The sequence below is a fragment of the Rhinopithecus roxellana genome, chromosome 19 (genome assembly GCF_007565055.1).
Source record: "Rhinopithecus roxellana isolate Shanxi Qingling chromosome 19, ASM756505v1, whole genome shotgun sequence".
Classification (NCBI taxonomy): Eukaryota; Metazoa; Chordata; class Mammalia; order Primates; family Cercopithecidae; genus Rhinopithecus; species Rhinopithecus roxellana.
In genome coordinates, this window is record NC_044567.1 from 10,823,904 (window position 1) to 10,841,666 (window position 17,763).

General features: G+C 41.5%; 1 pseudogene; it reads left to right on the plus strand.

Annotated features, from left to right (window-relative positions):
- The first annotated feature begins 4,251 nt into the window (after positions 1-4,251).
- On the plus strand, positions 4,252-17,163 carry LOC115894726 (annotated as a pseudogene).
- The last annotated feature ends 600 nt before the right edge of the window (positions 17,164-17,763 follow it).

A 17,763-nucleotide genomic window follows, 5' to 3' on the forward strand; every position in this document is an offset into this window, starting at 1 on the left:
CGCTTTCCCCCAAGTCCAAAGTCCATTGTGTCATTCTTACGCCTTTGCATCCTCATAGCTTAGCTCCCACTTGTGAGTAAGAACATACGATGTTTGGTTTTCCATTCCCGAGTTACTTCACTTGGAATAATGGTCTCCAATTCCATCCAGGTTGCTGCAAATGCCATTATTTCATTCCTTTTTATGGCTAAGTAGTATTCCATGGTGTGGAATTTATGGCTAAGTAGTATTCCATGGTTTTCGTTATTCACTCATTGATCGATGAGCATTTGGGCTGGTTCCTTATTTTTGAAATTGTGAACTGTGCTGCTATAAACATGCATGTGCAAGTATCTTTTTCGTGTAATGATTTCTTTTCCTCTGGGTAGATAACCAGAAGTGGGATTGCTGGATCAAATGGTAGATCCACTTTTAGTTCTTCAAGGAATCTCCACACTGTTTTCCATAGTGGTTGTATTAGTTTACGTTCCTAACAACAGTGTAAAACTGTTCCCTTTTCACCACATTCACACCAACATCTATTTTAATTTTTTGATTTTTTTATTATGGTTATTCTTGCAGGATTAAGGTTATATCATGTTGTGGTTATGATTTGCATTTCCCTGATAATTAGTAAGGTCAAGCATTTTTTCATATGCTTGTTGGCCATTAGTATATCTTCTTTTGAGATATACCTAATGTAAATGATGAGTTAATGGGTGCAGCACACCAACATGGCACATGTATACATATGTAACAAACCTGCACGTTGTGCACATGTACCCTAGAACTTAAAGTATAATAATAAAAAAGAGAAAATTGTCTACTCATGTCCTTAGCCTACTTTTTGATGAGATTGTTTGTTTTTGCCTGAACAGCTACAATTCTTTGGTTTGTTATTTTAGTGGTTGCTTTAGGGTTTATAGTGCATGTCTTTAACTGATCACAGTCAACCTTCAAGTGGTAATATATCACTTTACTATAAGAAACTTACATCAGTATACTTCTTCCCTCCTAGTCTTTAAGCTATCACTGTCATCCATTTTATTTTACATATGTCATAAATTCCATATTACTTTATTATTTTTGTTTAAACAATTATATTTTAAAGAGGCTTAAGTAATAATAACAAATCATATATTTGTCCATGTTGTTACTATTTCCAGTGCTCTTCATTCCTTTGTGCAGATCTAGATTTCAATATGGTATCCTTCTTACTGCCTAAAGGACATCCTTTAATTTTTCTTGTAGAGCAGATCTCCAGGTAAGAAAGTCTTAAGTCTTTACAAGTCTAAAAATGTATTTATGTCTTCATATCCATTATTCTCTTTTTGGTAGTATCTAGTTGGCTGTGACTCTAATCCATTAAACTTTCCATTTCAATTATTTGTATTTTTCAAATCTAGATTTCTATTTGGTACTTTTTCCCAATCTACTTGATTATTTTCATATTCATGCTCTTTAATCCCCTTGTTTCTTTACAGTGTAAGACACACTTTATGTGATGTTTGGTGACTCTAATATCTTAAGTCTCTGTAGGTTGTTTCCTCTGTGCATTGTTTCTGCTGGCTCTTGCCCATTATACATGTTTGTAATTTTTGATTAAGAACTTACATTCCTTGAAGCTGTCTTCCATTTTGCTTTTGCCAGGCACCTGGAAGGCATTAAAAACCTCATGGTACTTTAAATTTGCAGCTTGAGACTTTTTAGATTATACAGTTTGTGTGTGAAGCCACCAGTGGAAGGGCTGCCCATGGTTATATATTAACGTATACCCACTCTCAGGAGAGATGTTTTCCCTCAGGATGGACAATCCTGCTGCTGTTCCAGGGGCTGCAGGGATTGAGCGGGCAGGAGACGGGGGAGGCAGACAGGTTGATTCACAGTTCCCTCCTACACTAAGCCTATCTTTTTGGTGTCCTACTTTTTGAGGTCTTCTCCTAACCCTCCTAGCTTGGACAGGATCTAAACTTTGTCTGCTATTCTGCTGCCCCATCCTCATCTAAGACTATGAAAAGAGAGTTTCAGTATGACACTTGGCAACTATCTTAAGGGTGAAAAATGGCATCTAATTACTTCTTTGGGTTTCTACTTTCACTTTTTAATTTTGATTTTTTGCCTTTGAGAACTCTTATTTTGCCGCTCATTGATACATTTTTTTAATGGTTCTTGATACATATTCCAGAAGTTTTTGTTGTTTTCTGGTCCTTGTCAGCCCATGTTGCTGGAAATAATATTCTTTCAACTTGTTCTTTAACAATTTACAGTATCCATATAGTCCTTCCTGTTCCAGAGGCAATAGAGTAAGAACACACACTTAGGAGCCAAGCTGGCCTAAGATCAAGTAAGATCCACCAGCAATGTGACCTCAGTAGCCTATTTACATTCTGAGCCTCAGTTTCTCATAGCATTGGTGTTAGAATTAAATGAGGTAATATATGAATAACACTTAAAACAGAGACTGACACTGGTAAGGATGGACTTTCTTGTTATTATTATCTGAAAATTTTGAAAAATTATGAGCCTGAGTAACAGTTATATATCTTACCCAATGGTTCACTAACCTCTGGTCCCTGGCTACCCCGGCCCCTTCTACCATGCAGTCACCCACACCCAGGCTTATACTGATGGAGAGGAGTCAACTATGAGCCATTCACTGGATGACAGGCCCAGCTACTCTCACAGATGTACCCAAAGTCCAGGACAGAATACTAGCAGATGGCTTCTGGTCTGAGAAATGTGATCATCATATAAGCCTGAGTGAAAACACAGCCCCTTTACTACTAAGAAATCTGAAAACAAACAAACTTAAACAAACATAATTTTAAATGTTGCATTTTTATGATGTCATTTGTCCCAACAGCCATTTGACATCAATAGTCCTGATTACTAAAAATCTCAACGTTATAGAGATGTTCTCCTCCTTTTCGAAAACCATGTTTATTTCCCCCCCACAATACAGGGCTATCTGCAAAACCCTTGAACTGACAACATAGCTCAGGGGATAACTCTGTCTTAGCAGAGTAGCAGCTGAAAAAAGCAGACAATTCTTAACAAACAGGTAGATGAGGAATGCTCACTACTAAAAACATTATTTATTCAGTGCAAGTGGTATTTCTGATGTGCAAATTAAGCTTACACTTCAACTTTAATTTATAAGAGTTCGGAAATGCAGATTAAGTCTCTGATGCCATATTGTGAATTCAGTAAAGGTTAACTAATCTACCACGCAAAGACAAACTTTAGCTATCCTACGCTTATTATTCTGGAAATTTAATGAAAATTAAACAAGAAGACTCACAGAGTATAAGAATTGTCCCCCTGCCTTAACAGTGCTGTTTTCAGCTTCGGTTGCCTGAAACACTGCAGAATAATTCAGATTTTTTGTAACCCCACCTTTTTATTAAAACCAAAGTACTAAACTAATAAATGTGAGAAAGGATGTTGGGTTTAAAAAGAAAAAGGCTCAAGACATCGAGCCTCTTAGATACTTTAAAAGTGAAGACTGAGAAGGAACACACTGTTGCTAAATAGAATTATAAAATTATGGTCAATTTATAATCTTTTCAATATGGGATTTGAATGTTCTGATATTAGATACGATGTACATACTTTATATAGTACCTTCAGAGAAGAAAAAAAGTCAATATTGAGTTATACAGTATTTGGCATGTTACTCACATTATGCAGTGATGTATAGGATGTCAGAGCTAGAAAATAGCTTAGATGAGATTTGGATTCAGCGCTGGGCGAGCCCGCCCCCACCGAGCCCGCCCCGTCCCCACCCACCCCGCCATGCCTCTGTCCCGCCCTCTCCGCCCCCTGCCCCTCCGCGCCCTCCCTCGCGTCCCCCGCCCCTCCACCCCCGCCCCGCCCCCCGCCCGCCCCTCTCCGCCCCCTCCGCCCCGTCCGCCCCTCCTCCCCACTCCGCCCCTGCCCTCTACCCCGCCGAGCTCCGCCCCGCCCCGTCCCCTCCGCCCCTCCCCGTCCCCTCCGCCCGCACAGACCCCTGAGGCATGCGCAGTGCGCCTGGCCTGCGGGGCTGGATGTTTGAGAACTGCGCTTGGATCTCAGTGGCCGGTGTCTGAAGTCGTCAGTTTACTGCTTGTAACGAACATAGTGATCACTGGGAACCTGAAAGTAGAGACTCCTTTCCGCCGTCCCTCTGTCCCTTGGGCTGCTGCTAATCCGACCGCTGGCCTCCAGGACCCCAGGCTGGCTGAACGCCCTCACCCGTCTCGCCGCCCCAGGGTCCGCTATGCGCCCGGCATAATGGGAAAAAAATCACCACGGAAAGGTCCAACCCCTCACCACGCAGACGGGAAGCTTGGCCGCACGTGTGAGGACCCTTACGCCCCTTGGGGTTTCACCCCCGCTTCGCTGGCTTCAAAAGCCTGGGTCGGGGCCTCCTTGTCCTGTGGGGGCCTCTCCCCCGCAAACACACAGGCCCGAGCCCCGGCGAGCCCGCGGGCCTCCCACCCGCCATTCATAGGCTGCACTTCTGTGCCCCAGCACTGCGCCTGCCGGGCCACTTGGGTCACTTTTCCATTCGGATGACGTCCCTGTACTTCGTGGCTGCAGGCTCCTCAAGCCCCACGTCTGTGCGGGGACCAGCAAAGCAGCAGAATATCCGTGCTCCATCTTTCTGGAGCACCCATTTTACTACCAGATTTGGAAGGAACAAAGTTAAGTAATTTCCAAGGCAAGTAATTAAAATTTTACGATGAAAAGACTGGAAACTCTTCTGTTGGTAATAACTGTCAGACACATCTGTGCCTGAAATGTCAGACTTTCTCTGAGAAAAAAACTGAGAACTTGTTTCCCATTATTTAAAATAGGAAAAATTATAGGGCACAGCAAGTCAATAGAAAAAAACCTACCAATTTCCTAACTCACAGTGTGGCAGTAGGTTTAAGTTGCACATAAGTTAGGATGTAAAATGCTTAAATGTTGCCACTTGGTCACCCACTTTTGATATCGTTGTTACATGCAGTGGCCTTGTATACAGTAGCAGTGGCTTGAGACCGGCAACATCACTCGTTTGTCAACACACCAAAGCTTTTCGAAGTCACCGTCATGATCCTGGTGGTCTACCAGTTGTTTCTGGAAGCAACATGTGGCTTTTCCAGCAAACTATGTAGTTTAGAATGTTGTAATCTTTGAAAGCTCAAACTTTATCTCTACAACCATCGGCTGAAAAATTTGAGACAGGTTCTTGTCTTTTGCCAAAACTGCACCACGATAGGGGCTCCAGCGATCCACCTGCTTCAGCCTCCCCAGTAGCTGAGACCACAGGTGTGCACCACCATGCCTGTTAATTTTTAATTTTTTTGTAAAAACTACATCTCCCTACATTGCCCAGGCTGGTCTCGAACTTCTAGGCTCAAGCAGTTTTCCCGCCTTGGCCTCCCAAAGTGCTGGAATTACAGGCGTGAGCCACCGACTGAGCTAGGAGTTAGAGACCAGCCTGGGCAACATGGTGAAACCCCATCTCTACAAAAAATTTAAAAATTAGCTGGGAGTGGTGGCACTGCCGATACTTCCAGCTACTCAGGAGGCTGAGATGGGAGGATCCTTGAGCCCGGGAGGTCCAGGCTGCAATGAGCCGTGATTGCACCACTGTACTTCAGCCTGGGCAACAGTGCCAGACCCTGCCCCCTCCCCCAAAAGAAAGAAAACTATTAGTTCATAATGCAGTTGATGAAATAATGTACATCCACAAAGAAAGGAGCAATCATAATATGTATATAATTACTTAGTATTAAAATATTGTATATAGTATTACATATATAATATTGAAGGCCTATAATGAATGGGGCACTGCTTTAAGCACTTTATACTCATTATCCCACAAGGATTCTTTCTAGGGTAGGTCTGAGTATATTCAATTTAAAGGCTAGTTAGTAAGCAATACATAGAATTGAACAGGAAACTATTTAAAACATAGAAGGCTCTCAAAAATACAATGTGGAATGAGTAGTGTAAGTTACAGAGATACATAACACATTTATAGAAAGTGTAAAAACTTACAAAGGTAAACAGTATATTATTTAGAGAAACAATATATTATTCCCAGCTATTATTATGTAATAAAAGTATAATGAAAGTCAGGAAAATAATACTTTTTGTAAAGCTTCAGATGAATGATTGTCCTAGATGGGGAGGCAAAGTGTTACATTTAGGAAGGCCCAACAATGCAGACAGCTTCAAATGTAGTGGTGTCAGTGATGGCTACAGTGTGTTTATTTTACTTTTATGTGAGTGTGTGTGTGTGTGTGTATGTGCGTGTGTGTGTGTGTGTAATTTTGTATGTATAAAATTGTTCGTAATAATTTTTTTTTTTTTTAGTTGGGGTGTTTCTCTCTCTCCCAGGCTGGAGTGCAGTGGCATGATCCCAGCTCACTACAGCCTCCAATTCTCAGGCTCAAGTGAGCCTCCCACCTCAGCCTCCTGAGTACTTGGGACTACAAGTGCACACCACCATGCTTGGCTAAATTGTTTAAATCTTTTGTGGAGATGGGGTCTCACTCTTGTCCAGGCTGGTCTTGAACTCCTGGTCTCAAACAATCCTCCTGCCTCAGCCTCCCCAAGTGCTGGTATTACAAGGTTGAGTTGCTCTGCCCAGCCTCTTTTTTTTTTTTTTAAACAGCTTTATTGAGGAAAAATTCATGTACCTTATGATCCACTAGGGTTTACTATAATCACACAAATGTGAAACCAACACCATCGTTAAGTTTAGAACATTTTTATCAGTCCTGTACCCTTTAGCTATCACCCTGTTATTTCCCCCAGCCTCTACCCCAGCTGTAAGCAACCACAAATCTAGTTTGTATCTCAATAGATTTGTCTTCTCTGGGCATTTTATATAAATCGATCCATATAAGTGTTTTTTCATGTCTGGCTTCTTCACATTTGTCTCATTCCAGAAGCTGACTGAATTGTTCCACAACTGGGAATACTAAACTGTGGGGTGAATTTTTGGTTCCCAAGTGAATGTGAATGAGGCAGAGTGGAAGGAGAGTTCTTTTACTGAGGGAAAGGGACAAGAACCAATGAAAGAAAGAGATCCAGCAGGAGGGAAGGGAGGAAGATGGGTGGCGAGCTGCTGGAAGCCGATGAACAGAGCTCTGGGCCTTGACAGCAGAATAGAAGGTGCAATGCTGCGGGGTGCAGGTCCTGAGGGGGAATGTGGAAAACAGCAGGTCATAAACTCTGAATTCCAGCTGCTGGAGATGTGGATCTCAGGGGCCTGGTTATCCCCTCACAGGCAGGGGCTGGAAAGTAGGACTCTTCTCAGGTCCAAGAAGGAAGTGGGTGCACAGGTGATGTGGACATGTGCGTGGAAGCCCACAGTGTGAGGTGCAGAACTTCAGGGAGAACCTCCATTTGAGCTCCAGGCTGGTTGGAAGTATTCTTTCATTCAGTAGCCTTCACATTAAGTGTCTATTGTGTGACAGACATTGCAGAGTGCATAGATGCAGTCTTACCTGTCCCAGCCTTCCAGGGAAGTTTTTCCATCTCCCTACGGTTCATGGAACTGTATTCTGCATAAAACGGGAAAAGTAAAACTATCATTGATTAGTACTTGAAGAAACGAAGCTTTTACCTTCATGTTTTTTACAAAATGCAGTATCTGAGATGTAGTATTCTATATCTTCGGCTTCTTTGATGTTAGCTATACAGACAAAATAGAAAATGAAAAAAAAATTTTCCAATATGAAATATTCACATTGATGTCTGTATTAGTCTATTTTGTGTTGCTATAAAAGAACACCCGAGGCTGGGTAATTTATGAGGAAAAGAGGTTTATTTGGCTCATGATTCTGCAGGCTGTACCAGCCTGGCACCAGCATCTGTTTCTGGTGAGGAACCTGGGAAGCTTCCAGTCATAGTGGAGGGGGAAGTGGAGCGAGGAAGAAAGGAGGTGGGTGCCATGCGCTTTCAAACAACCAGCTCTCATGTTTCATAGAGCAAGAACTCACTCACTACCACCGGGACAGCACCAAGCCATTCCTGAAGGATCTGCCCCCAAGACCCAAACACTTGTCACTAGGCCCCACTTTCTTTTTTTTTCTTTCTTTCTTTTTTTTTTTTTGAGACAGAGTCTCACTCTGCTACCCAGACTGGAGTGGAGTGGCATGATCTCAGCTCACTACAAGCTCCACCTCCCAGGTTCATGCCATTCTCCTGCCTCAGCCTCCTGAGTAGCTGGGACTACAGGCGCCCACTACCATGCCTGGTTAATTTTTTGTTTTAGTAGAGACAGGGTTTCACCATGTTAACCAGGATGATCTCGACCTGCTGACCTTGTGATCTGCCTGCCTTGGCCTCCCAAAGTGCTGGGATTATAGGGGTGTGCCACCGCACCTGGCCTAGGCCCCGCTTTCAACATTGGGAATCAAATTTCTGGTTTTTTTGGTTTTGTTTTGTTGAAGAGATAATCTCACTCTGTCACCCAGGGTGGAGTGCAGTAGTGCAGTTGTAGCTCCCTATAGAAGCCATGGCTGAGCTGAGCCATAGCTTACTGTGGCATCCAACTGCTGGGGCTCCAGAGATCCTCCCACCTCTGCCTCCTGAGTAACTGGGATAACAGGCTCAATCCACTATGCCCAACTAATTTTTTTATTTTTTGTAGAGACAGGGTCTCACTAGGAGATCAAATTTCAACATGAGATTTGGAGAGGACAAATTTTCAAACTGTATCAATGTCAATAGGGTTTTTTTTCCCTCATAAAGAGTATCTATGTGTTAGGAACTTTAGATGTTTAAAAAGTGGTGGCGGGGGAGAAATATATAATAAGGGACACACACTGTATAATTTCCTCACATTTTAAATTACTCTGATAACTAATACATACATGAATTTATGGGTCTGGAATTTTTTCAGTGAGACATTTGTTTATAATTAAAATGTGGATTTTATCTCCTTATCCCTTCTTAATTCAGTCCCAGGCCTGAGCCACCATTCAAACATTCCTACATTGAAACTGGGGTTTTTCCCTGAAAATGTTGCTTGTTAGGAAAACAGGAGACAGTTGCCTTGAGCCAGCTGGCCTTGGCCGCCAGGCCGCTCTCACAGAGGAGTGTTATTCACTGGGAAGTCGTGCTCCCTGCATGGCACCGCAGCCCCTCAGCTCTGAACTCAGCAAACACTGTCCCATTTTGCCCTCAGTAACAAGCACAGGGGCACCACCACAGGCTAGTACCCAGTGGGAACTGAGTCTTGGAAACTTACTGGAATTGTTGAAAGATATGTCCCTTTTTAGTAATGCATATGGCCCTAAATATTAGGTACAATCTGACTTCAGACTCAAGTCATCATGTGTTTTGGCTCAGCTGTGGCCTGCATATGGTATTGTTGATATTAGAAATGAAAATGCTGGTGAGCCACAGAAAGAAAAATCCTGTGTTTTCTGAAAGTTTCAAACACCTTTGGCCTTGTTCGTTAATCACCTGGGAGGAAGACAAGCTATAAAAACTGAAACGCAGTGGCCAGCAGCCAGCCCTTGAGAGGCTTGCTGAGCTGTGAGGGTCTGGAGGAGGAAGCAGCTCTGCATTGCTTCTGCAGCCCCAGTCAAAGCAATGTTGAATTCCAGTGTGATATTGAAATGAATGTATTTTACTGTAATGTTAAATCTTACATTCTTTATTAAGTCCTTTGTTCACAAATGGAAACAACAAAATGACAAATTATTTAACATTTTCATATTTTATAACCTTCCTGGCCTCTAGCAAAAACAAAAACAAAAAAAGAAAGAAAGAAAAAGAAATTTGATTCCCAGTGTTGAAAGCGGGGCCTAGTGAGAGGTGTTTGGATCTTGGGGGCAGATCCTGAAGGAATGACATGGTGCTGTCCCGGTGACAGTGAGTGAGTCCTTGCTCTATGAAACATGAGAGCTGGTTGTTTGAAAGCATCTGGCACCCCATGTGCTTTCTTCATTGCTCCACTTCCCCTTCCATCGTGACTGGAGGCAGCCTGAGCTTCAGAAGGGAGGCCGTCCTCTGAGACAGCCTGTCCAATATAAACAGAATATGACCTAGGCCTGTCTGGAGTTTTAAATTTTCTAGTAACCAGGTTAAAGAAACTAAAGAGAAACAGGTGGTATTGATTTGTAATAATATGATTTATTTGACCCAATATATCCAAAATGTCATTTTAATGTGTGATCAGTATAAAATTATTAATGAAACATTTTACATTTCTTTGACCTAAATCTTTAAAACTCACCCCATATTTTACACTTCTAGCATATCCCAGTTCAGAGCAGCCACATTCCAGATGTTCTGAGGGCTCTGACTCCCTGACCTCAGGAAGGTGAAGGGCCTGAACCCCACTTCTCTGCCAGGAGCGAGGGAGCTCTCCCTCCTTACCCACATCTCTTCTCAGTCCCAAAGGAAGAGAGAGTGCCCTGAGAGAGCAGGGGCTGCCAGCAGGAGGTGGCCACAGGTACCACATTGCTGCCCATCTGCTGCTTGGTGGGGCCATTCTCCCTCCAGAGATCAGAGGACAGCGGGGTCCCAGGAGGTGGGACCTGTCCACAGCCTTGACCTCCAGAGTTTCGATTTGGAGGGAATAGATTCCAGACAAATGCTTTAGCTTGCTATTTGGCCTTGGCCCTAATGGTCAGGCTGTCACCAGTTTCCTCCTCTGTTGTGTGATACTGTGTGAGTTTTAAGCACATACATGTCTACATGCATTTCTTTACAATTCAAGGGACCCAACTTCTAATAAGGGGAAAAGGAATTCAGTACCTAGACAGGCCCTACCGTTTGCCAGCTAACTTGTAATCAGCATGTTAATCCTGGCATCCTGTCTGCTCTGGGTGTGTTAGTTCGCTGTTACTGTGCAGTAAGCTGTCCCAAAACTTATTTAGCTCATGATTGAGTGGGTCAGCAATTTATGGCAGGCTCCTGCCATAAATGAATTGTGATACCTATAAAACCTGCCATACCTTTATAAGGTATAGCAATCTTCATGTGTGTGTATGGGAGAAGGGGGTCAGCTGCTGGTGACCAGGCAGCTCTGCTGTTGAGAGTGAGTTGGCTGTGGACTGGGCAACTTCAGTTCTCTTCCCCAAAATGTTTCATCCTCTAGCAGGCTAACCTGGGCTTGTTGTCATGGAGATGGCAGGATTCTGAAAGAAAAGAAAGAAGCATTCAAGACCTTTTGAGACTGGGCCCAAAACTGCCAGCTGGATCCAAGTCTTGGGAAACAGATTCTACCTCTGGATGGGAGCAGCTGTAAAAGCGCATTGCAAAGGGTGCAGATACAGGGAGGGATGAAGAATTGCTGTTGTTTTTGCAGTTAGCATCACTATGCCTTTTCTTGCAGACAAGATTTATATAACTGTCCAAGTCAAGGAACTTGTCCAAAGCCCCATAGCTACTAAGCGGGCTGTGCTGGGACTCAGGATCTGCTCAGCCTGATTCCAGAACACATCCACCTCCACGGGCCGCACTATCACACAGCTTCCCTGGGCCTTCCAGGTTCTGGAGGGTGACTCTTCTGCAATAGAGGCAGGATTCCTGCAAGATTCTCATCCCTGTAATATTCTTCACTGTTAGGAATATTCCTCTCCAGATAATGATTGGGAAGCGTCTTGGAATAACTTGGAATAATTTGGGGGAAATGGTTGAAGGCTGAGTTAAGAAATCAAGGCACTAGCAATATATTTTTCATTTCTAATCATAGGAGAAATGTGAAAACACGTATAAAGCACTCCACATGTTTGGAAATTCTTTTCATCCCATTTTGGTATCTGTAGGCTATTACTGGTCTTCAACACAGACTAAATCAAAATGCTGTGCCCAAAACAACCTCTTCTTCTGAAAGCACCTGCTGTAAAGATAGATCTGCTGAGAAGACATTTCCTCCTGCTGCAATTTAGTCAAGGAGCTGAGCATGTCTTGAAGCCGTCCTTTGATTTTAACAGGGCAGAGCTGTTTTCTAAGACTGCCTGCCACCCCTCCCTGTAAAGCTGAGATGCTGCAATGAGGCAAATCCCCACAGCACACAAGGAAATCAGGCACAGCTAATGCATCCTTTAGCACAGCTAAGGTTCTCACCCTTGATGCACCTTACAATTTCCTGGGTGGCAGGGGGCTTTTAAAATTCCCAAAACTGAAGCTGCAACAGACCAGTGAAATCAGAACCCCTGGGGTAGGATCCAGACATCCTTGCTGTTTAAAGCTCTCCAACTAGTTACAGTGTGTGGCCAGCGTTAAGAACCACTGCTTGAAACCAACATCTTTTGATGAACTAGTAGCAAATGGTTTCTCAAATGAATGTAAAGTCTTTGCTGCTGAACTATAGCCTTTCAGTCTTACTTGCATTATTCACATACTATCTTTTGCAGGACTTAACCTCTGCTACTCATTTTGTTTGACTCAACTCAATTTCACAAGTACTGAGTGCATATGATGTGCAGAGCACCGTGCTAGTTATTGTGGCCTTGCTTTGGGGAGGACTTTGCTGGGAAATAAAATCACATCATCAGAAATAAGAGTCTTTCTACTTATCAAATTAAGCCAAAAATGGGAAGACCTAGGAGGTCTCACCCAAGGGTTAGGACATTAATAGATATATCAGAATATGACAGTTCATCTGATGATGCTGTGAGTGCAAGTGTCCTACTTTGAAACAAAGCAAAACACTCCTGTTACAGTGAGATAATAAATTATGTGTGCAAATATGTGGTGTTTAAATATTTTGTCCCTGTATCATGCATACAGAAATACGGGCATAAAGCATTCACTTAAGCTCGACGTATATTATGACAAAGTTAATACACGTGGGTAACCAAGAAATAGAAGCAGCCTCACTCATGCAGCCCACAAGTGCTTTCTCCCTCCTCCTCAAAGGTACTAGTGTCTTAACAGCTGACATTATAGATCAGTTTCATCTTTCTGTACAAGTGTTTCATTACAGAAAAGTTTAAATATATACAAAGTGAACAAAATTGTATAATAGACCCGTGGCCCTGCTTCAACAGCTAGTAATCGTGTGCCATTTTTGTTTCTTCTGTACCTCAGCCCTTTCCCTACCCCTCGCTTTATGTATTTTTTTAGTTCTTTTTTGGTGAGGTAAGATATATATGCATTGAAAGGCACAAATCTTAATTGTACAGCTTTGAAAAATAAATAACACCCATATAACCATCACCCCTTTTCAGAATGGAATATTTCCATCATCCCCAGAAACCTCCCTCATGCTCATTCCTAGGCAATTTTTAACTCCCCCGGAGGAAAGTACTGTTGTGAGGGTTTTTTAACCATAAGTTCATTTTGCTTGAAATCATACAATATACATTTTTATGTCCAGCTGTCTCAGCATAATGCTTGTGAGACATCTCCATAGTGTGTATTTTAGTAGTTTGTTCCTTTGTATTGCTGAATAGTATTCTGCTGTATGAATGCACTGTGGTTTGTTCATACATTTCTCTGTTGATGAATATTTGGGCTATTTCCTGCTTTGGGCTATCATATTAGTAAAGAACTATGAATATTCTTATACAAGTACTTTTTTGTATTGTTTTATTCCTTTATTAGCATTGAAGTGACACATATTTTCATTTTTTAGCAGTTGCTCCAGGGATTACAGTGTGCATCATTAACATTCTCACAGTCTAGAGTTAATATTGTTCTATTACAGTGAGTGTAAAATAGAAAAACTTACTACAGAATAGCACCATTTATCTCTTATCCTTTGTGCTGTTGTTGCCATAAATTTTATATCTGTACATGTCAAAAACCCCACAACACAGTATTATATTTGCTTTAGTCATAGATCTTTAGATGAAATTAAGAGGGGAAAAAAAGAAAAATATATTAATAAATATTTGGAGGGAGATATTTTGTGGCCACAGAAACATACTGTTTCTTCTTTAAGTTTCATCACTATTTTTGCATTCGTTGATGACTCTTTCCTGCAGTAATGATTACTGTAGTATTCTAGTGGTAGTTTTCTATTTGTGCTATCCTTCAACACTTACTACTTGGAATTCTTCTGTAAGAAAGATTTGTCTTTCCTTCCTGATTTATTTAATCTTTTCGATATCAGTATGGACTTGTGACTATTTCTTTTATGTTCTGGGTTATAATTTAGTGCTGTCATAATTATTTGCCACTCACATTTTTCCACCTTGAGTCACAGAGAGCTCTTCCAGGTTGGCTTCTTTTGACATGTCTCCACCCTTTTATGCTTTTTAAAAGCACATTTTTATTTTCTAGCACTGCAAGATGCTCTAGTCTCATCTTGTGTTTTTCATGGCAGGCCTAGAATTAGTCATTTCTCTAAGAAACCCGGGTTTCTTTTATAGGAGAATGGTATTTAGAAACTAAGATCTGGGAACTGAGTGTGCTCATTAATACTGGGATATCACTGCTTCTAGGCTCTCCCAGCACAGTTTGGAAACACGTGAATGTTTCCAAACATGTATGCATGAATACAAACTCAGCATCTACCTATCTATATCTATCTATCTAAACAGATACATTAAAATAGACAAGGGTTCATACTGACATTCCTAAATCCAGTTCAGCACCTCAGGATTTATTCTAGCATTCTCCCTTTGCTTATTTGTAACTCTTTCACCTACAGAGAGAAACTGGGATCTAATTCTCTGAAATATATTTGCTAACACAGAAAATCATTTCAGAATTGCTAACCCATACCCTGAAACAAATTTGCCAACGGTATGTTTGTGTACAGTTCTTGAGTCTTACAGTATGCAGTCCAAACAATATTTTCTGAGGTTACTTAGGTGAAGACTATTTTTCCCCACACTCTTCAATACGGGTTAGTCATAATTTGTAATGCAGTAAGATTCATTTGTCACCCACTGCATTCCATCTGACCCCCTCACCATCTTTGTTGATTTTTAAGTTTACATAGAATAAAACCTGTAGCAGACGCTTTTTCTATATCAGTTGAGATAATCGTGATTTGCCACTCCATTCTGTTAATGCAGTGACGTTTGAATGTTCAACCATCCTTGCATTCCAGGAATAAATTCTACTTGGTCATAGTGTATAATTATTTTAATATGCTGCTGAATTTAGTTTGTTGGTATTTTGTTGAGGATTTCTGCATTGGTATGCATCAGGGAAGGGATATGGATCTCTAGTTTTCTTGTCTACTTTTTTTTCTGGCTTTGGTATCAGGGTAATTCTGACCTCATAGAATGAGTTTAGAAATGTTCTCTCATTTTCAATTTTTTAGAAGAGAGTTGGAGTGTGATTTAAATGTTTGGTAAGATTCACCAGTGAAACCATCTGGTTCAAGGCCTTTCTTTGTCAGAAAGTTTTTGATGACTGATCCAATCTTAGTAGTTATGGGGTCTATTCTAATTTTCTGTTTTTTCATTATTCAGTCCTAGTAGGTTTTGTATACCTAAGAATTTGTCTATTTTATGTAGACTGCCCTATTTGTTGGCAAACAGTTGTTTATAGTACACCTCTTATAATTCTTTATTTCTGTAGAATTCATAATAATGTCCTGCTGTTATTTCTCACTTTGAGTCTCTTTTTCTTAGTCAATCTAGCTAAAGTTTTGTCAGTTTTGTTCATCTTTTCAAAAACCAACTTTTGGTTTTGTTTATTTACTGATAAGGAGGGATTTATTTCTGTCATATACTGTTTGTTGTTTATATGCCTTACAGCTTTTTTGTTCTTCATTTCCTGCATACTGTCTTCTTTTGTATTTAATTGATTTTTGGTAATGAAATGTTTTAATTTCCTCATTTCCTTTTGTATATATTCTATAGTGTGTGTGTGTGTATGTGTATGTGTATGTGTGTGTCACCATGGGTATTATATTTAACTTGCAAGTTTATTCATTTTATTCAATTGTATAAACATACTGTAATTTATTTATCCATTCTACCCTTTATGGTCCTTTGGATTTTAATTATTGAACTTTTTGTTAGAGCAGTTTTAGATTTACATGAAAAAATGAGTGGAAAGTACAGGGAGTTCCCATATACCCAGTCTCCTGCCCACATGCTCTGTTGTTACCCTTATAGCCTTGCCTTGTGGTACATTTGTTATAGTTGATGAACAATGTAGAAACATTATTATTAACTCAAATTCATTAGAGGTCACTCTTTGTGTTGTACCTTCTATAATTTTGAGAAATGTGTAATGACATGACATGTATCCATCATTAATGCAGCATACAGAATAGTTTCAGTGTCTTAAAATATCCCTTGTGCCTCAGCTATTTGTTTCTTTCTTTCACCCTCCCCTTCCCACAATCCTGATAACTACTGCTATCTTTACTGTTTCCATAGAATATCATGTGGAATTTTACAGAATATCATATGGTTGGAATTCTATAGTACATAGCATTCAAGTGGGCTCCTTTCACTTACCAATATGCATGTAAGTTTCCTGTGTGTCCTTTCATGGCTTGTGAGCTCAGTTTTAAATCAAGGAATAATAATTTATTGTGTGAATCCACAACAGTTTATCCATTCACCTACTGAAAGGCATCTTGATTGCCTCCAAGTTTTAGCAATTATGAATAAAGCTGTCCATAAACATTTACGTGGAAGTTTTTGTGTGAATATGAGTTGTCAGCTTATATATAAGGGTATACTTAGCTTTATAAGGAACTGCCAGGCCAGGACAGTAACTCATGTCTGTAATCCCAGCACTTTGGGAGGTTGAGGTGGAAGGATTGCTTGAGCCCAGGAGTTCATGAGTAGCCTGGGCAATATAATGATACCTCATCTCTACAAAATAAATTTAAAAATTAACCAGGCATGGTGGTGCCTGTTGGTGTTAATATCATTGTTATGCAACCTGCTCTAGGAAGTGACGATCCTGTGTTCTCTAAGATGAACGTAATGAGAATCACTCAAGTCAGTAGTCACAACCCATCATTAGCAGAAGCTCAGAAAATAAGATGTTAAATGCCTGGCCATTAAGTTTTCTTATCTTTGTTTATTTCTACAGAATCATCTCCCCTGCCCCACAAATGTAAAAGAAAAAACAAGAGAAGCACCTGAGGAGGGGAGAAGTGCCCCAGAAAAAAAGTCATCCAGTCTCTGAAGCTTCGCCCAGGTGGGCACAGGGCAGCCAGCTGGGCAACCAGCTAGCTGCAGGCTGTCATATAACCTTCCACCCGGCATGCTTTTGAGTGTGTGGAAGTGCTGTATGCCCTCTTCTTTGAAAACCTGTTGAGCAAATGCCTCCGCATTTTATGGCCCTTCAACCTCCACCGCCAAAGGTCCCCAAGACCAAACATGCTGTGCACACACAGCAGCTCTTTGTGTCCTGCTCCTGGCCGATCTCCTGCATCATCTCACTGAGCTCCATTGAACTCTGCAGTCTGCATACTCTGTGGAACTCAGTGTCTTCATTTTGCATGGAACTCAGGCTCTTCTTGCTCCATGGAACTCAGGGTCTTCATTTTCCATGGAACTCAAAGTCTTCTTGCTCGTGGAATTTGAGGTCTCCTGGTTCTGTGGAACTCAGGGCCTTTGTGCTCCATGGAACTCAGGGTCCTTGTGCTCTGTGGTACTCGGGGTCTGTGTGCTCCATGTAACTCGGGGACTGCATGCTCCATGGAAAGCAATGGGACACACTTGACCCCCCTACACCCACACATACATCCTTCATCTTAATCCTGCCCCTCACCTGTCCACCCTGTGAGGCTTCTTCACCCCCACTCTGCTTTGAGCTCATGCTGGGTCTTTCGGGCTGGCCTGAAGCATGGGTGTTGGTAGGAGGAAGTGGCTGAGGTCACACATTCAGGCAAATTCTGCTGGTGTCGCACCTGAT